A 22,046-nucleotide genomic window follows, 5' to 3' on the forward strand; every position below is an offset into this window, starting at 1 on the left:
GATCAACAGTTTCGATATGATTTCATTTTCTACACACACATACAGTGTTATATGCCATTTAGCAGACACTCTTATCCAAAGCATCTTAGCACATGCATACAATGCAAGCATTTCGCTACACCTGCAATAACATCTGCTAAACATGTGTATGTGACAAATCAAATGTGATTTGATTTGAGTGGCCCCAGCAGGAATTGGAACCACAACCTTAGCATTGCAAGTGCTATGCTCTACCAACTGAGCCACAGTAGCCTACTGAGCTACAGTACTGCATCCAATGGGGTACTGTCAGGGTAGATGTTGAATTGATGAAGCATTGTTCAATGTTTTTGTGTGTACGACAATGAATCCTAAGACTAATGTTGCCACGGTAGGGCAGTGAAAATAAGTATACATTTTACATTTACGTCATTTAGCAGACGCTCTTATCCAGAGCGACTTACAGGAGCAATTAGGGTTAAGTGCCTTGCTTAAGGGCACATCAACAGATTTTTCACCTAGTCGGCTCGGGGATTAGAACCAGCGACCTTTCGGTTACTGGCACAACGCTCTTACCCACTAAGCTACCTGCCGCCCTATACAGAAGCTATGGCGCTGTTAGTGGAGTTACAAACAACAAAAGTTATTGAACGGGCAAAGCAGAGATGAAGGACAGGAATGCAATGAATGGACAGACTGATCAAACAGGTTTAAGTCTTGCTGAGATTGAGGCTGTCCTACGGACACAGCTCAGGTGACTATTCAGTGTATTAGTTACATAGCATCCATGGATGGTTGAATTAATGGGGATTGGTTTGCGTAGTGAGAAAGCGCACAGGAGATGGTACTGGCATCCGGCCACATCATCCCACATTCATAAATACTCTGACCCATTTTCACATGGAAATAATTACAATCAACTTTCATTCCCAGTCATTTATGTTGATGTAAGACTTACAATAACAATGAGCCCAGATATTAGGCGAGCGTTTCTATTCAATTTCCCTTTTAACAGAAAATGCATTACAGCAAACATTAAATCAAAATGAGCCCATGCAGCTGTTCAACCCAATCTGTCTTTGGCCTCCTCCATTACCATCTCACCCCTCATCGCAAAAAATGACTGCAAATGTCTTTCTATCGCTGGCAACAGAGATTATTAGATATGTCCGGCTATAGAATAAACTTGTATTCTACACAGTGCCTGGTTATCTACTGTACTGTATATATGTCAAGCACTGCCTCTGTCAAAGACACACAGTCACACACCCGTGTGTGTGTGTGTGTGTGTGTGTGTGTGTGTGTGTGTGTGTGTGTGTGTGTGTGTGTGTGTGTGCGTGTGTGTGCGTGCATCCGATTGTGTGTGTGTGTACTTGAGGGAAATCAACACTGAAGTCCAGACTGGCTTCAGTTTGGGAAGGCAGCGGAGTGGCGCATTGCTGACAGCAGCTAACCTCATTAAGAGAACACATCTTGAAAGGATGTGATTATAAGCAGACAGAGGGTTCAGTACAAGGTACATGCAGGACACAGACGGCTTTCATACCTTTTTGTATGAGGTAGAGCCGAAAACATATATACAGTGAGGGAAAAAAGTATTTGATCCCCTGCTGATTTTGTATGTTTGCCCACTGACAATGCAATGATCAGTCTATAATTTTAATGTTAGGTTTATTTGAACAGTGAGAGACAGAATAACAACAAAAAAATCCAGAAAAACGCATGTCAGAAATTTTATTAATTGATTTGCATTTAAATGAGGGAAATAAATGACTTAGTACTTGGTGGCAAAACCCTTGTTGGCAATCACAGAGGTCAGACGTTTCTTGTAGTTGGCCACCAGGTTTGCACACATCTCAGGAGGGATTTTGTCCCACTCCTTTTTGCAGATCTTCTCCAAGTCATTAAGGTTTCGAGGCTGACGTTTGACAACTTGAACCTTCAGCTCCCTCCACAGATTTTCTATGGGATTAAGGTCTGAAGACTGGCTAGGCCACTCCAGGACCATAATGTGCTTCTTCTTGAGCCACACCTTTGTTGCCTTGGCCGTGTGTTTTGGGTCATTGTCATGCTGGAATACCCATCCACGACCCATTTTCAATGTCCTGGCTGAGGGAAGGAGGTTCTCACCCAAGATTTGACAGTACATGGCCCCGTCCATCGTCCCTTTGATGCGGTGAAGTTGTCCTGTCCCCTTAGCAGAAAAACACCCCCAAAGCATAACGTTTCCACCTCCATGTTTGACAGTGGGGATGGTGTTCTTGGGGTCATAGGCAGCATTCCTCCTCCTCCAAACACGAAGAGTTGAGTTGATGCCGAAGAGCTCGATTTTGGTCTCATCTGACCACAACACTTTCACCCAGTTCTCCTCTGAATCCTTCAGATGTTCATTGGCAAACTTCAGACGGCCCTGTATATGTGCTTTCTTGAGCAGGGGGACCTTGCGGGCGGTGCAGGATTTCAGTCCTTCACGGCGTAGTGTGTTACCAATTGTTTTCTTGGTGACTATGGTCCCAGCTGCCTTGAGATCATTGACAAGATCCTCCCGTGTAGTTCTGGGCTGATTCCTCACCGTTCTCATGATCATTGCAACTCCACGAGGTGAGATCTTGCATGGAGCCCCAGGCCGAGGGAGATTGACAGTTATTATGTGTTTCTTCCATTTGCAAATCATCACACCAACTGTTGTCACCTTCTCACCAAGCTGCTTGGCGATGGTCATGTAGCCCCTTCCAGCCTTGTGTAGGTCTACAATCTTGTCCCTGACATCCTTGGAGAGCTCTTTGGTCTTGGCCATGGTGGAGAGTTTGGAATCTGATTGATTGATTGCTTCTGTGGACAGGTGTCTTTTATACAGGTAACAAACTGAGATTAGGAGCATTCCCTTTAAGAGTGTGCTCCTAATCTCAGCTCGTTACCTGTATAAAAGACACCTGGGAGCCAGAAATCTTTCTGATTGAGAGGGGGTCAAACACTTATTTCCCTCATTAAAATGCAAATCAATTTATAACATTTTTGACATGCGTTCTTCTGGATTTTTTTGTTGTTATTCTGTCTCTCACTGTTCAAATAAACCTACCATTAAAATTATAGACTGATCATTTCTTTGTCAGTGGGCAAACGTACAAAATCAGCAGGGGATCAAATACTTTTTTCCCTCACTGTATTTTTCCAACGACTGCTCCCTCTCATTAAAGCCACGGAAGTTGAAGGCCGACCACAGTACCGCAGGCATTGTTAGTGGAACACAGGATCATTTTTTAGAGGACAAACATGGTACCATGAATTGCTTATAATACACAAGATGTATGTCCTTGAACTGATTATTTTAAAATGTCACACAGAAGAAGTTATAAGGATAATTTAGTTGCTAATGGCAGCCTCCAGTACCCCTGTCAGCCTTCAACTTGAGTTACTCAATGAGAGGGGGCAGCTCTGAGCTAGCCTGCAACGTCACTTCCTGGAGTAGCTCAAACTGCGCATGTTATGTATCCATGAGACTTCATCTTAACCGACTTCATTTAGCTTCAATGTGCTATTGAGTCTTCACGTAGGAATGAATGGTGTCACGTGATCAATGGCTTTGTCCATTCATTTATACAGTCATTGACTGGAGTAATTTGAGGTTTTGCTGTATTGGGTTTCTACGATATGAACATCTCCAGTACACAGAGTCCAAACATTTATACAAGAAAAACCTTGGCTCTTTACTTAATTTAATGGTAAATGTCTGTATTTTAATCCAAAAGGTCGCTGGTTCGAATCCCCGAGCCGACTAGGTGAAAAATCTGTCGATGTACCCTTGAGCAAGGCACTTGCTCCTATAAGTCGCTCTGGATATAAGTCGCTTCTGCTAAATGACCAACATTAAAAGACACAACAAACAGAAGAACTGCTATGTTATATTAATTTGGTAGAGAGGATTATACAGTTGAAGTCGGAAGTTTACATACACTTAGGTTGGAGTCATTAAAACTCGTTTTTCAACCACTCCACAAATTTATTTTTAACAAACTATAGTTTTGGCAAGTCGGTTAGGACATCTACTTGTGCATGACACAAGTCATCTTTCTAACAATTGTTTACAGACAGATTATTTCACTTATAATTCACTGTATCACAATTCCAGTGGGTCAGAAGTTTACATACACTAAGTTGACTGTGCCTTTAAACAGCTTGGAAAATTCCAGAAAATGATGTCATGGCTTTAGAGGCTTCTGATAGGCTAATTGACATCATTTGAGTCAATTGAAGGTGTACCTGTGGATGTATTTCAAGGCCACCTTCAAACTCAGTGCCTCTTTTCTTGACATCATGGGAAAATCAAAAGAAATCAGCCAAGACCTCAGAAAAATAATTGTAGACCTCCACAAGTCTGGTTCATCCTTGGGAGCAATTTCCAAACGCCTGAAGGTACCATGTTCATCTGTACAAACAATAATACGCAAGTATAAACACCATGGGACCACTCAGCCGTCATAACGCACAGGGAAGAGGCGCGTTCTGTGTCCTAGAGATGAACGTACTTTGGTATGAAAAGTGCAAAATGATCCCAGAACAACAGCAAAGGACCTTGTGAAGATGCTGGAGGAAACAGGCACAAAATTATCTATATCCACAGTAAAACGAGTCCTATATCGACATAACCTGAAAGGCCACTCAGCAAGGAAGAAGCCACTGCTCCAAAACCGCCATAAAAAAGCCAGACTACGGTTTGCAACTGTACATGGGGACAAAGATTGTACTTTTTGGAGAAATGTCCTCTGTTCTGATGAAACAAAAATAGAGCTGTTTGGCTATAATGACCATCGTTATGTTTGCAGGAAAAAGTGGGACACCTGCAAGACGAAGAACACCATCCCAACCGTGAAGCACGGGGGTGGCAGCATCATGCTGTGGGGGTGCTTTGCTGCAGGAGGGACTGGTGCACTTCACAAAATAGATGGCATCATGAGGAAGCAAAATTATGTGGATATATTGAAGCAACATCTCAAGACATCAGTCAGGAAGTTAAAGCTTGGTCGCAAATGGGTTTTCTAAATTGACAATGACCCCAAGCATACTTCCAATGTTGTGGCAAAATGGCTTAAGGACAACAAAGTCAAGGTATTGGATTGGCCATCACAAAGCTCTGACATAAATCCTATAGAAAATGTGTGGGCAGAACTGAAAAAGCATGTGCGAGCAAGGAGGCCTACAAACCTGACTCAGTTACTCCAGCTCTGTCAGGAGGAATGGGCCAAAATTCACCCAACTTATTGTGGGAAGCTTGTGGAAGGCTACCCAAAACGTCTGACCCAAGTTAAACAATTTAAAGGCAATGCTACCAAATACTAATTGAGTGTATATAAACTTCTGACCCACTGGGAATGTGATGAAAGAAATAAAAGCTGAAATAAATCATTCTCTCTACTATTATTCTGACATTTCACATTCTTAAAATAAAGTGATGATCCTAACTAAGACAGGGAATTTTTACTAGGATTAAATGTCAGGAATTGTGAAAACTGAGTTTAAATGTATTTGGCTCAGGTGTATGTAAACTTCCGACTTCAACTGTATGTCCCAAATGGCACCCTATCCCCTGTATAGTGCACTAATTTTGACCAGGCCCATAGGGCTCTGGTCAAAGGCAGTAAACTATATAGGGAATCGGGTGCTATTTGGGATGCAAACATAGTCTTGTCTTTGGTTATAGGCTTCATAAATGCGGAAGACACATTTCAGTTGAATGCATTCAGTTGTACAACTGACTAGGTATCTCCTTTTCCGTTTCTATTCTGACAGTCACAGCTCATGAGATTATACTGTATGGCTTCTACGGTAACCTGTATTTCTATCTTAGATATTTTGTTCATGTTATCAAGAGCACTTGCTGAAGAGCTGTAGTAATATGTGTTTATTACTTGACGTAAACATGCAAAAGGAAAGGTATTTGATTATTTTCTTTAAGATGATTTATCTAGCAGTCATCCCTGGTCCAGATCCAGACAATTGCAAGATGAATGGCATGTTGATTATTGGCTAATAAGTTATAATGGCTTCCTCCCCAGATAATCAAACATTTTCTCAGAGTCCATTAGTGGAATCAACATTCTGTAACATGAGGCATTGTTGGTGCTCTTAGGGGGAATATTTGTTTAGCTCATCCAGGCAGGGTACCAGCGTTTCACAGATTTAGGTAAATGCATGGTTTAATTTCCATTCAGAGACAACACCACAGGGAATGAGTGTGGTTTGGAGCCTCATTGCCTACTCCCAAATTGTGTTTAACGTCCAATAATTTCTGAGTCAATCTACACTATATATACAAAAGTATGTGGACACCCTTTCAAATTAGTGGATTCGGCTATTTCAGCCACACCCGTTGCTGACAGGTGTATAAAATCGAGCACACAGCCATGAAATCTCCATAGACAAACATTGGCAGCAGAATGGCCTTACTGAAGAGCTCAGTGACTTTCAATGTGGCATCGTCATAAGATGACACCTTTCCAACAAGTCAGTTCATCAAATTACTGCCCTGCTAGAGCTGCCACGGTCAACTGTAAGTGCTGTTATTGTGAAGTGGAAACGTCTAGGAGCAACAACGGCTCAGCCGCGAAGTGGCAGCACATAAAAATGGTTTGTCCTCGGTTGCAACACTCACTACCGAGTTCCAAACTGACACTGGAAGCAACGTCAGCACAATAACTGTTTGTCGGGAGCCCGACCTCACTAATGCTCTTGCGGCTGAATGGAAGCAAGTGCCCGCAGCAATGTTCCAACATCTAGTGGATAGCCTTCCCAGAAGAGTGGAGGCTGTTATAGCAGCAAAGGGGGGACCAACTCCATATTAATGCCCATGATTTTGGAATGAGATGTTCGACGAGCAGGTGTCCATATAGTTTTGGTCATGTAGTGCAATGTTTCCTTTACTTTTTATAACAGAGGACTTGATAGCTTGGCAACGTCACAGCCCACATGGTCTTCACGTTAACAATGGGTGACAGTGGCAGGTAGCAAAAAAGGACTTGAAAGTAGAAAATACTGGGACGTTCCCTGGGTGAAACCACTATTGACTTGAGAAGGGGACCTATTTGCTTGTCTCTTGGCTTTCTACGCCATTCCGTTCCTAAAATATGTCTCCTCTGTACCCTCTCCTACGTTTAATCACAGCGACCTCCTTGACCCCAGGAGTGTCAGTACTCAATATTCAAGTCTGTCCCAGTCATTGGAGAGAAGCTCTCAAGGCATCTCAGGAGGGATATATGAGGAGATGGTCAACACCACAAAAACAACATTAGGGGTGAATCTAAATTGTAATTGCTCTCATTATCTCTCCTTGCCTCCTTCTCAAAATGCATTGGAGGAGATGGTCTGAGGGGAGGAACCTCGGATCATCATTTTGAGGAAGAGGCGAAGGGAAAGAATCAAGGAAATATATTTGAGATTCACCATTTTGAGTTGCATTCTATGTTCTGTTGACCTGGGACTCATGAGTATCTGATTCATAGACAACATATGTGTTAGCAGTATTTCTACTCTGTGCTGTATGCATAAGGGAAATACAACTGCCTTCACAAACTGTTTACTTCCACTCATGATAAACAGCCCAGTTGAATATTGTCTTTGTCACTGTTGGTGACATTAACAATATTCATGTTGACTTTCCACTGCAAATGTTTTTCCTAGTACTCCCACCAATGTCAAAAGATGTCTCTGGTTTGACAGTTTAACATACAAACCGACAGTTTGAGACCTCATAGATAACCTCAAAAAGAGTGCACTGCCCCAAGAGGGACTTAATGGCAAAGTCTGTTCACATTTGCATTGCATTTCTCAGGATCTGTGGGGGTGCATTGTAATGCTTCAATCTAGCCCTGTACTCCTAGTGATGCCTCACAACAGGGATTCTGCAGAGCATGGCTAGCTCTAATGGGAGTCTGAATTGAACAAATGAATCTCTTCATCACATCGCCAGCTATCTCCAGCTTCTCAGTGGGCGAAAACACTATCAGTCTAATCAAAACAAATACAAATATTTTGTCAAGGATGCTTCTTTCACATAAATTTTTGCCTAAAGCTTTTCAATATCCTTTTGCATTCAGAATGCCAAATTATATGAACTCCTCCAGCACAAAGGCAAACATTCTGCATTAGTTGGGGACCGAAGTTCTTAGAAGTCCAGAATGTTTTGTTGTTACAAGACAAAATATAACGCTGAGTCATCACTTTGTTTTTGCCATGTCTTACTCAATACAATACCAATGCCTACACCCACAGAAATGACTCAAGAGAAACTTAAGCTGAATTGACAAATTAGTCATCTCAGTTGGAAACCTCAATACATTGCTGCCGTGCCTAGTTGATGATAGTTACATTTCTCTGCAAATCTCATCTTGAGTCATGGCTACTGAAGATAATTAGTTTTGACAGGGTCACAGAGCTATGTTGTGGGCAATTCCACAGTAACAGAGTGATGCTGAGACTTCGATTTTTCACTTTAAAATGTATGCCGAACAAAAACCAATGATTGCAAAGTTAAACAAACCATACAATGATATGCACAAGTACTACTTTGAACAATTTCCACAGAAAATTTTACAAAAACACATTTACTTGAAGAACAGTGCAGATGCAAAGTCTGGTAAAATAATGACGGTTTGTGCTGTTTGTGCTGTCATTCTGTTACCAAACTTTGCATCTACAATGTTCTTTAAATGTGTTTTGTTAAAAGTAGTCCTTGTGCATAGAGTTGTATGGTTTATTTAACTTTGCAATCATTGTTTTTTGTCAGTCATACATTTTTAAGTGAAAAATCAGTCTCAGCATCACTCTGGTACCATGGAATTGCCCTTGTACAACAGCCTTGACAAATACTGTACATACAGTACATGATAGGAAAATGCTTATTTCATTCAAATACCCAACGTCATATTACTTTAAATGTGGACATTTTTCACAAATTTGACGACGTCAGCTCTCACATTGTTCCTAGTTGTGTGGCCGTGGATTTACTGAAATGCAATTAGGCCTATGAGCAGCGCCTCATATTCCCTTACCTGTTGAGAACACTGAGAAGAGGGGGCAGCTTAATTTAATTGTCTTAGTGGACTGTGAAAGGTTTTGCCGCAGCAAGATGGAAATGTGTGCCATCAACAGTGTCAGAGTGCTGAGAACCATACAGTTTCATTACCGTCGCAGTTCAATCACACTGCTCTACAGAGAGGACCACTGGTGACGATAAACTAAAACAGGAGAGAGTGAAATATGGGGTTGTGTGCCCTGTCGATTTTGTGGGAACTACAGTGCATTGACTGTGTATGCTAGGCTACAGCGCTAGTGTCACAGTAGAAGATTGAAAAGTAGTATTACCTCAGTTTGGTACCTGTCAGTGCAATGTGAATTGTTAACAGCTGTGTCAAAAAGGATTACATTTCATTGTCATTGTGGGTACTTTTGTATTGTTATTGTCAGAAGGAGAAAATTAAAGTCTATCTGAGGAAGAAAAAAAAAAAAAAAAAAACAGGCTTTGAAATAATCTAGCACGTATAATGGAATTATTACAGAGGATTGCCACGGTCTACAGTACTGTGAAATATGTTTTCTGAGGATTTGACCAAATGTGTTTACCAAATGCTAAACAAAATTGTCAAGATAGAAAAATCTAATTATAAATAATGGAAATGTGCCGCAGTGTGCAAACCACAAAACCATTACACGTTGCCTCCCGTGGGTCCTCTGTGAAAAATGAAATTGTTACTTATCTGGTTTGAGACCGACCTTTGGGGGAAAATTGGGCTTCCTTTCAATTCTCCAAGTTAGCTAGCTCCCTGCTTCTAAAAAATAGTGTAAAAACCCATCAGCTTAAAAATATATTTAGGATATGTCAATCTAGCAAGCCAGACAACTAAAAGCAACTTTCTAGACAATGTTTTGGTTCGTTGCTGAAAATGTATGCACTCACAAACTATAAGTCGCTCTGGATAAGAGCGTCTGCTAAATGACTAAAATGTAAAAATGTAATATCTAGCTAGCTGGCTAGCCAACTCATATAGTTACCAAAACATACAGTGCATTCGGAAAGTATTCAGACCCCTTAACTTTTTCCACATTTTGTTACATTACAGACGTATTCTAAAATGGATTAAATAAATAAAAATCCTCCTCAATCTACACACAATATCCCATAATGACAGAGGGAAAACAGGTTTTTAGACATTTTTGAAAATGTTTTATATTTAAAAAACGTAAATACCTTATTAACTAAAGTATTCAGAGCCTTTGCTATGAGACTCGAAATTGAGCTCAGGTGCATCCTGTTTCCATTGATCATCCTTGAGATGTTTCTACAACTTGATTGGAGTCCACATTTAGTAAATTCAATTGATTGGACATGATATGGAAAGACACACACCTGTCTATATACAGTGGGGAAAAAAAGTATTTAGTCAGCCACCAATTGTGCAAGTTCTCCCACTTAAAAAGATGAGAGAGGCCTGTAATTTTCATCATAGGTACACGTCAACTATGACAGACAAAATGAGAAAAAAAAATCCAGAAAATCACATTGTAGGATTTTTAATGAATTTATTTGCAAATTATGGTGGAAAATAAGTATTTGGTCAATAACAAACGTTTCTCAATACTTTGTTATATACCCTTTGTTGGCAATGACACAGGTCAAACGTTTTCTGTAAGTCTTCACAAGGTTTTCACACACTGTTGCTGCTATTTTGGCCCATTCCTCCATGCAGATCTCCTCTAGAGCAGTGACGTTTTGGGGCTGTCGCTGGGCAACACAGACTTTCAACTCCCTCCAAAGATTTTCAATGGGGTTGAGATCAGGAGACTGGCTAGGCCACTCCAGAACCTTGAAATGCTTCTTACGAAGCCACTCCTTCGTTGCCCGGGCGGTGTGTTTGGGATCATTGTCATGCTGAAAGACCCAGCCACGTTTCATCTTCAATGCCCTTGCTGATGGAAGGAGGTTTTCACTCAAAATCTCACGATACATGGCCCCATTCATTCTTTCCTTTACACGGATCAGTCGTCCTGGTCCCTTTGTAGAAAAACAGCCCCAAAGCATGATGTTTCCACCCCCATGCTTCACAGTAGGTATGGTGTTCTTTGGATGCAACTCAGCATTCTTTGTCTTCCAAACACGACGAGTTGAGTTTTTACCAAAAAAGTTATATTTTGGTTTCATCTGACATTCTCCCAATCCTCTTCTGGATCATCCAAATGCACTCTAGCAAACTTCAGACAGGCCTGGACATGTACTGGCTTAAGCAGGGGGACACGTCTTGCACTGCAGGATTTGAGTCCCTGGCGGCGTAGTGTGTTACTGATGGTAGGCTTGGTTACTTTGGTCCCAGCTCTCTGCAGGTCATTCACTAGGTCCCCCTGTGTGGTTCTGGGATTTTTGTTCACCATTCTTGTGATCATTTTGACCCCACGGGGTGAGATCTTGCGTGGAGCCCCAGGTCAAGGGAGATTATCAGTGGTCTTGTATGTCTTCCATCTCCTAATAATTGCTCCCACAGTTGATTTCTTCAAACAAAGCTGCTTACCTATTGCAGATTCAGTCTTCCCAGCCTGGTGCAGGTCTACAATTTTGTTTCTGGTGTCCTTTGACAGCTCTTTGGTCTTGGCCATAGTGGAGTTTGGAGTGTGACTGTTTGAGGTTGTGGACAGGTGTCTTTTATACTGATAACAAGTTCAAACAGGTGCCATTAATACAGGTAACGAGTGGAGGACAGAGGAGCCTCTTAAAGAAGAAGTTACAGGTCTGTGAGAGCCAGAAATCTTGCCTGTTTGTAGATGACCAAATACTTATTTTCCACCATAATTTGCAAATAAATTCATTAAAAATCCTTCAATGTGATTTTCTGGATTTTTTTTTCTCATTTTGTCTGTAATAGCTGACGTGTACCTATGATGAAAATTACAGGCCTCTCTCATCTTTTTAAGTGGGAGAACTTGCACAATTGGTGGCTGACTAAATACTTTTTTTCCCCACTGTAAAGTCCCATGGTTGACAGTGTATGTCAGAGCAAAAACCAAGCCATGAGGTTGAAATAATTTTTTGTAGAGCTCCGAGACAGGCTTGTGTAAAGGCACATATCTGGGGAAGGGTACCAAAAAATGTCTGCAGCATTGAAGGTCCCCAAGAACACAGTGGCCTCCATCATTCTTAAATGGAAGATGTTTGGAACCACCAAGACTCTACCTAGAGCTGGCTGCCCGGCAAAACTGAACAATCGGGGGAGAAGGGCCTTGGTCAGGGATGTGACCAAGAACCTGATGGTCACTCTGACAGAACTCCAGAGTTCCTCTGTGGATATGGGAGAACCTTACTGAATGACAACAATCTCTGCAGCACTCCACCAATCAGGCCTTTATGGTAGAGTGGCCAGACGGAAGTCACTCCTCAGTAAAAGGCACATGTTTGCAAAGGTTTGCCAAAAGGCACCTAAAGGACTCGCAGACAATGAGAAACAAGATTCTCTGGTCTAATGAAACCAAGATTGAACTCTTTGGCCTGAATGCCAAGCATCACGTCTGGAAGAAACCTGGCACTGCTCATCACCTGGCCAATACCATCTCTACAGTGAAGCATGGTGATGGCAGCATCATGCTTTTGGGATGTTTTTCAGTGGCAGGGACTGGGAGACTAGTCAGGATCGAGGGAAAGATGAACGGAGCAAAGTACAGAGAGATCTTGATGAAAACCTGCTCTAGAGTGCTCAGGACCTCAGACTGGGGCAAAGGTTCACCTTACAACTGAACAACGACCCTAAGCACACAGCCAAGACAACGCAGGAGTGGCTTCGGGGGCAAGTCTCTGAATGTCATTGAGTGGCCCACTTGAACCCGATCTAACATCTCTGGAGAGACCTGGAAATAGCTGTGCAGCGACACTCCCCATCCAACTTGATAGAGCATGAGAGGATCTGCATAGAGGAATGGGAGAAACTCCCCAAATACAGGTGTGCCAAGCTTGTAGCGTCATACCCGAGAAGACTCGAGGTTGTAATCGCTGCCAAAGGTGCCTCAACAAAGTACTGAGTAAAGGGTCTGAATACTTATGTAAATTTGATTATCCATTTTTATTTTATATTTGTTCGAAAATGTCTAAATACCTGTTTTTGCTTTGTCATTATGGGGTATTGTGTGTAGATTGATGAGGAAAACAACAATTTAATCAATTTTAGAATAAGGCTGTAACATAACAAAATGCCGAAAAAGTCAAGGGGTCTGAATACTTTCCGAATGCACTGTATCTGACAATGTTTTGAGTTTAAGTGTAGCCAACTTTTTATTCACCATAACAGGAAAATTGACACCTTAACTTTGCTACTGTTGTGAATGTGAAGAAATTAAAGCAGTAGGTTCTGTCGGAGGAATTTTCATTGCTGCTTGCTGTCACGTCAGGTTAACATGACAACAGTCGCAATAACAGGGTAAAAGTTGAATGTTTCTTGCTCATTTGGCTCAGACACACTAAAAGTGATAACTAGTATTATAATAACTTAGCACCTCTGAACGTCATTTGAGAAGTGCACACAGATTTGACATATAGAATTGCATGAAACATTTCGGCAGTCAGACATCTACAGCGGGTGGTCCCTAAAACACAACGTGCTGAACGATCAGCAGACAAACAATAGATCCACAAATCGCTGCAATGTGTGTGAGCCTTAAGCAACGGCTATAAAAGGGGAATGCCGACAAGAAAGATGTAAAAATTGGGCTGTTTGAAAGGGGATCATACACCACAAAAATTAGGTATTTGGATTAATTTCTATTACACCTAATGGAATTAGGTTATTTTTACATTAAATTATTAATGCAGATCTACTTAATTGAATTGTGTTATTGAAATACTATTGAATTGACAAATAATCTCGAAGTGTACAGCACTTCGAGATATTAGCTGATGTAAGAAGGGCTATATAAAATAAAATTGATTGATTGATTAATCATTAGACATGATTGTAAGATTGGCTAAATGTATTGCAGTTGCTTTGCGTACACAGTATACATTAACTGTGGGGGAACCTTCCATCCTAAAGAAGTCAAGAAGGTTTATTGTACCTTTGGAGTATGGAAAGAAGAGAGTAGAGAAGTGCCTATGCTTGAGGCCCATTCCCATTAGCCTTTAAAAACACAGAGCTTTTAACAACGGAGAAGCCGGGAGTAATTGATAGATCGTATACAGGGAGGTGTGTAGTGAGGGGATTGATCGTGAAAAGAAATGTGGGTAGAGAAGATAATCTTGCCCCTGAGATGCGGAAAAAGGCCAAGCCATTGTATCGGCATAGAAGCCTGTGTGTCCGACTCGCTGTTCCTCTCTGTTATGATTTCTTATTATCTCTGCTGAACAAAACTACACAGTAATTACAAGTCACCTCTGCTTCAAGAAGATGAGTTACTTTGTGTAAGAACAAAGCCAAGGACAACAACCTTGAGCACTCCCAAAGCACCCATGGCAATAGGCAATATAAAGGTGGGAGTGCACGACATGTTTCACAGTTACGGTTTACTGTAAACCAATCTGACATATGAATTTGTCTTTTTTTTTTACTATAAAAGAAAATAAACATTGGTTGTGTCCGGCCAAAGGTTATGATGTGGAGAAATTATTCTGGAAAGAAATCCCAGGGATGAGTTAGGCTGTAACGATAGATTGATTCTTGTCAATATAAACAGAATTGTTATAATCAATCACTTATTCAGAGGCAAAATAGAGCCAAATTGGTCCCGCTTTAAATGACGTGCAGCTTATAAATGCTTCATAAAGCCTTAATGCAGCCTTCATAAACACCACATAAATGTGTCACAAATCATCTATAACCGTGTGTCATGCTCTATAAAGGGTTCATGAATATGGCATAACTGTGTGACATAACCATCAATGTCAAATGTGACATAACCCAATATGTCAAATATGTCATAATCCTGTGCTTTATAAAGGGTGGCATAAGCACATCTTAATAAAGGCTTTATAAACCATACTACATTCTGGCTTCACAAAGCATTTATAACCTTTTCATGCATCTTGGTAGAGCATTGCAATACCAGGAATCATTGCAATGCCAGGATAGTGGGTTTGATTGCCAGGACCAGCCATACGAAAACATATATGCACATTAGTGTAAGTCGCTTTGGATGAAAGCATCTGTTAAATTGTATATATTATATTATATTACTCAAAAAATGGATAGGATGGCTAGGATGGCCCAACGGTTTTCCATCTTGGGTGCATAACCAATATTGGACCAACTTTCCCAGAAATGCTATGCTGAAGGATGACACTCACTCTAAAGTGTAGTCATGCAAAGCAAAAAACGCTTAATTAAGTTTTTTTTCCCCAAATTCTGTTTTCTTGGTTTAGTTTTTCCAGGTTTCAGATTACCCCCAACATTTCTTCTGTGTTTTTTCTGTCTTCACAACAATGTTTAAACCACAACTGTCACGGAATCAGCCGAGGCTGCCCCTCCTCCTTGCTCGGGCAGGCTTCGGCGTTCGTCGTCCCTGGAGTACTAGCTGCCACCGATCTATGTTTCGGTGTTTGTCTAGTTTGTCCTGATTGTTTGCAACTGTTTCCCATTACGTTATATTGTATTCCCTTTATAAACCCCTGTCTCTCATTGGTTTTTGTGTGTGATTGTTTTCCGTTAGGTCGGCAGTGCTGGTTGTATGCCTTATTTGTTCCTCCATGTTTGGAGGTTTGTTTTGTACTTTCTTTACTGTGTTAAGTAAAGTACGTTCTGCCAGTAGTTCGGTGTCCTGCGCTTGACTTCGTTTCCCGCATACACGTCACCTTGACAGAATCACACACCACTCATGGAGTCAGCAGGAGCGGCGGTGCCAGCTGGATCATTGGAGGAACGCGTCGAACACCAAGAGGCCATGATCCAGGCTCTCGGCACCGCCATGGAACAGGTGGTGAGCACTTTTGGGCGATGGGAAAGAGAGGGTCTGCCTTCGCCTTCTCCAATGATACCACCACCATCGGCGATGCCCATCGCTTCACCTCCGGGGTCCAGTGGGATTCGGCTCTCGCTCCCGAGGGCTTATGATGGCACAGCGGCCGGGTGTCAGGGTTTCCTGCTCCAGGTTGAACTCTACCTAGCAACCATCCACCCGGTGCCCTCGGGATACGAGAGCGTGTCCGCCCTCATCTCCTGTCTGTCCGGCAAGGCGCTGGAGTGGGCCAATGCAGAGTGGGGGGGAATAGACGCCGCTACTGTCAACTATGCAGAGTTCACCTGCCGCGTCAGGGCAGTATTCGATCATCCACCAGAGGGTAAAGCGGCGGGTGAGCGTCTATTCCACCTTAGACAGGGGAGGAGGAGCGCACAGGAGTTCGCGCTGGACTTCCGGACGCTGGCTGCCAACGCGGGATGGAATGAGAGGGCCCTCATCGACCACTACAGATGCAGCCTGAGGGAGGACATGCGTCGGGAATTGGCCTGCAGGGACACCAACCTCAGCTTCGACCAACTGGTGGACATGTCAATTCGCCTGGATACCCTGTTGGCTACCTGCGGACGTCCGGATTCAGGGCCGTCCATTCCATCCCCCAGCACTTCCGAGCGGACCCCTATGGAGCTGGGAGGTGCTGGTGCTAGGGAGACCAGGAGAGAGACCAGGAGGGAGGCCGTCCCCTGCACCAACTGTGGCCGCAGAGGACACACTGCTGGTCGGTGCTGGGGAGGGTCTCCTAGGAATCGAGGCGGTAGGCAGCGCACTGATGAGTCATTCCAGGTGAGTAGGCACCCAACTCACCCAGAGCTCTCTGTTGCGCATATGTGTATTAAAGTTGTGTTTCCCGAGGTTTCTCCTCACTCCCAGCATAAGGCGCTAGTAGATCGGTTGCGTCCTACCTGACCGGTCGCTCCTACCAAGTGGCGTGGCGAGAAGCTGTCTCCGCACCACGTGCTCTCACCACTGGTGTCCCCCAGGGCTCAGTTCTAGGCCCTCTCCTATTCTCGCTATACACCAAGTCACTTGGCTCTGTCATATCCTCACATGGCCTCTCCTATCATTGCTACGCAGACGACACACAACTAATCTTCTCCTTTCCCCCTTCTGATAACCAGGTGGCGAATCGCATCTCTGCATGTCTGGCAGACATATCAGTATGGATGACGGATCACCAATTCAAGCTGAACCTTGGCAAGACGGAGCTACTCTTCCTCCCGGGGAAGGACTGCCCGTTCCATGATCTCGCCATCACGGTTGACAACTCCGTTGTGTCCTCCTCCCAGAGTGCAAAGAGCCTTGGCATGACCCTGGACAACACCCTGTCATTCTCCGCTAACATCAAGGCGGTGACCCGATGCTGTAGGTTCATGCTCTACAACATTCGGAGAGTACGACCCTGCCTTACACAGGAAGCGGCACAGGTCCTAATCCAGGCACTTGACATCTCCCGTCTGGATTACTGCAACTCACTGTTGGCTGGGCTCCCTGCCTGTGCCATTAAACCCCTACAACTCATCCAGAATGCCAAAGCCCGTCTGGTGTTCAACCTTCCCAAGTTCTCTCATGTCACCCCGCTCCTCCGCACACTCCACTGGCTTCCAGTTGAAGCTCGCATCTGCAACAAGACCATGGTGCTTGCCTACGGAGCTGTGAGGGGAACGGCACCTCCGTACTTTCAGGCTCTGATCAGTACCTACACCCAAACGAGGGCATTGCGTTCATCCACCTCTGGCCTGCTGGCTCCCCTACCTCTGTGGAAGCACAGTTCCCGCTCAGACCAGTCAAAACTGTTCGCTGCTCTGGCACCCCAATGGTGGAACAAGCTCCCTCACGACGCCAGGACAGCGGAGTCACTCACCACCTTCCGGAGACATTTGAAACCCCACCTCTTTAAGGAATACCTGGGATAGGATAAAGTAATCATTCCCCCCTTACCCCACCCCACCCCCCCCAAAAAAAAAAAAACTTTGTAAAGTGGTTATCCCACTGACTATAAGGTGAATGCACCAATTTGTAAGTCGCTCTGGATAAGAGCATCTGCTAAATGACGTAAATGTAAAAATGTAAATGTAGATTCAGGCGCAGCTGGGAATTTTATCGATCGCCAATTCACCTATAAGTTAGGGATTCCTATTGTACCTGGTGATGTGCCCTTCCCCATCCATGCCCTAGATAGCCGCCCTTTGGGGTCATGATTGATTAGGGAATTCACAGCGCCGCTGAGGATGAAAACGCAGGAGGGTCATGAGGAGATACTACGTTTGTATTTGATTGATTCTCCTGCGTTTCCCATGGTGTTGGGGCTTCCCTGGTTAACATCTCATGACCCCAACATTTCATGGCAACAGAGGGCTCTCAAGGGGTGGTCCTCTGTAGCTCAGCTGGTAGAGCACGGCGCCAAGGTAGTGGGTTCGATCCCCGGGACCACCCATACACAAATGTATGCACGCATGACTGTAAGTCGCTTTGGATAAAAGCGTCTGCTAAATGGCATATTATTATTATTATTATATTATGGTCTGATCAGTGTTTTGGGCGGTGTGTAGATGTTTCCGTAGGGGCAACGACGGTGGAAAGCCCGAAACAAGTTCCCACCATGCACATTCCACCTGAGTATGCCGATTTGGCACTCGCCTTCTGTAAAAAGAAGACGACTCAATTACCACCTCATCGACAGGGGGATTGTGCGATAGACCTCCAAGTAGGCGCTGCGCTTCCGCGTAGTCATGTGTATCCTCTGTCTCAGGAGGCGACGGCGGCTATGGAGACATACGTCACCGAATCTCTGAGACAGGGATTCATACGGCCGTCCACTTCCCCTGCGTCCTCGAGTTTATTTTTTGTGAAGAAGAAGGATGGGGGTTTACGCCCGTGTATTGATTACCGTGGTCTCAATCAGATCACAATCAAATACAGCTATCCTCTCCCTCTGATTGCTAGTATGACGGAGTCATTACACGGGGCGCGATTCTTCACAAAATTGGATCTCAGGAGCGCGTACAACCTGGTGCGCATTAGGGAGGGAGATGAGTGTAAGACAGCATTCAGTACCACCTCGGGTCACTATGAGTACCTCGTCATGCCATACGGTTTAATGAATGCTCCTTCAGTCTTCCAATCATTTGTGGACGATATTTTCCGAGACTTGCATGGACAGGGTGTAGTGGTGTATATTGATGCCATTCTAATATACTCCACTACACGAGCCGAGCATGTGTCCCTGGTGCGTCGAGTGCTTGGTAGACTGTTAGAGCACGACCTGTATGCGAAGGCGGAGAAATGTCTGTTCTTCCAGGAGTCCATCTCCTTCCTGGGACATCGGTTGTCCGCAACAGGGGTGGAGATGGAGATTAACCGCGTTTCTGCCGTGCGTAATTGGCAGACTCCCACCACGGTGAAGGAAGAGCAGCGGTTCTTGGGTTTTGCCAATTACTACCAGAGGTTTATCCGGGGCTTTGGACAGGTAGCAGCTCCCATTATCTCCCTGCTAAAGGGGGGTCCGGTGCGTCTGCAGTGGTCGGCTGAGGCGGACAGGGCGTTTAGACATCTGAAGGACCTGTTTACCTCGGCTCTGGTGCTGGCACATCCGGATCCCTCTTTGGCGTTCCAAGTTGAGGTGGATGCGTCCGAGGCTGGGATCGGCGCTGTGCTGTCTCAGCGCTCGGGTACGCCACCAAAACTCTGCCCCTGTGCTTTCTATTCTAAGAAGCTCAGTCCGGCGGAGCGCAATTATGACGTGGGGGACAGGGAGCTGTTGGCTGTGGTTCAGGCTCTGAAGGTGTGGCGGCATTGGCTTGAGGGGGCTAAACACCCTTTTCTCATTCTGACTGACCATCGTAACCTGGAGTACATCCGGGCAGCGAGGAGGCTGAACCCTCGCCAGGCAAGGTGGTCTATGTTTCTCTCCCGATTTGTATTTAAGCTCACCTATAGACCAGGGTCACAGAACGCTAAGGCAGACGCCCTGTCCCGACTATATGACACAGAGGAGAGGTCCATTGAGCCCACTCCCATACTCCCGGAGTCTTGTCTGGTGGCACCGGTGGTGTGGGAGGTTAATGCGGACATCGAGCGGGCGTTACGTACCGATCCTACTCCCCCAAAGTGTCCAGAGGGTCGGAGGTACGTGCCGCTTGAGGTTCGCGATCGATTGATATATTGGGCTCACATGTCACCCTCCTCTGGTCATCCTGGTATTGGTCGGACAGTGCACTGCCTTAGTGGGAAGTACTGGTGGCCCACTTTAGCTAAGGACGTGAGGGTTTATGTTTCCTCCTGCTCGGTGTGCGCCCAGTGTAAGGCGCCTAGACACCTGCCCAGAGGGAAGTTACAACCCCTACCCGTTCCACATGGCCGTGGTCTCACCTATCGGTGGATTTTGTCACAGACCTTACCCCTCCCAGGGGAACACGACAATCTTGGTCGTTGTGGATCGGTTTTCGAAGGCCTGCCGTCTCATTCCTATGCCAGGTCTCCCTACTGCCCTACAAACTGCTGACGCCCTGTTCACACACGTTTTCCGTCACTACGGGGTGCCTGAGGATATAGTGTCTGATCGGGGTCCCCAGTTCACCTCTCAGTCTGGAGGGCGTTTATGGAACGTCTGGGGGTCTCGATTAGCCTTACCTCAGATTTTAAGGGGCGTAAGGGGCAGGTGGAGAGAGTGAACCAGGATGTGGGTAGGTTTCTGAGGTCCTATTGCCAGGACCGGCAGGAGGAGTGGTCAGGATATATTCCCTGGGCAGAGATAGCCCAAAACTCACTCCGCCACTCCTCCACTAACCTTACGCCTTTCCAGTGTGTGCTAGGTTATCAGCCGGTCCTGGCACCTTGGCATCAGAGCCAGATCGAAACCCCTGCGGTGGACGAGTGGTTTCGGCGCTCGGAAGAAACCTGGAACGCTGCGCATGTCCATCTGCAGCGGGCTATCAGGCGGCAAAAGGCGAGCGCCGATCGCCACCGCAGTGAGGCTCCGGTGCTCTCGACCCGAAACCTGCCCCTTCGCCTGCCCTGCCGGAAGCTGGGTCGGCGGTTTGTGGATCCATTTAAAGTCCTGAGGAGATTGAACGAGGTATGCTCTAGGTTACAACTGCCCATTAATTACCTCATTAACCCCTCATTCCATGTGTCTCTCCTCAGGCCGGTGGTGGCTGGTCCACTCCAGGAGAATGAGATACGAGAGGCTCCTCCGCCCCCGTTGGACATCGAGGGGGCTCCGGCGTACTCAGTCCGTTCCATCTTGGATTCGAGGCGTCGGATGGGGGTTCTGCAGTACCTCGTGGAGTGGGAGGGGTACGGTCCGGAGGAACGGTGCTGGGTCCCTAGGAGGGACATCCTAGATCCCTCCATGTTGAGGGACTTCCACCGTAGTCATCCGACTCGCCCTGCTCCGCGTCCTCCTGGCCGTCCCCGAGGCCGGGGTCGGCGCACGGCTGGAGCCGTGCATCAAGGGGGTGGGTACTGTCACGGAATCAGCCGAGGCTGCCCCTCCTCCGTGCTCAGGCAGGCTTCGGCGTTCGTCGTCCCCGGAGTACTAGCTGCCACCGATCTATGTTTCGGTGTTTGTCTAGTTTGTCCTGATTGTTTGCACCTGTTTCCCATTATGTTATATTGTATTCCCTTTATAAACCCCTGTCTCTCATTGGTTTTTGTGTGTGATTGTTTTCCGTTAGGTCGGCAGTGCTGGTTGTATGCCTTATTTGTTCCTCCATGTTTGGAGGTTTGTTTTGTACTTTCTTTACTGTGTTAAGTAAAGTACGTTCTGCCAGTAGTTCGGTGTCCTGCGCTTGACTTCGTTTCCCGCATACACGTCACCTTGACAACATCAGGGGATGACTTTTGAGTTCAGGGAAAAATCTAAGAATCTTTAATTTTTGAGTATAGTTTCCCTTTAATTCAGTGTGCATGCCCTGCACTGTTGTTTGTTAGCAGTGTTTCTGTAGCACAGTAAGCACACGTGATGAGTTCACAAATCAAATTCCCACTTAACGAGTAAGTTAACCTTTATTTATTGTAATTTAAATACATTTGTAGTAGTTAAGTGTTGAGTTAGATTACATAGCTACCTCAATCGTTATTTTAAATAATTT

The 22,046-nt window shown here is 44.9% G+C and overlaps 1 protein-coding gene across 2 annotated transcripts in view; it reads right to left on the bottom strand.

Moving 5' to 3' along the window:
* The window catches only part of LOC121573985 (kin of IRRE-like protein 3), a 377,432-nt gene that overhangs the window by 132,861 nt on the left and 222,525 nt on the right, over positions 1 to 22,046 (bottom strand). The gene's annotated exons all lie outside the window — the stretch shown is intronic.

This window comes from Coregonus clupeaformis, chromosome 9 (assembly GCF_020615455.1).
Source record: "Coregonus clupeaformis isolate EN_2021a chromosome 9, ASM2061545v1, whole genome shotgun sequence".
NCBI lineage: Eukaryota > Metazoa > Chordata > Actinopteri > Salmoniformes > Salmonidae > Coregonus > Coregonus clupeaformis.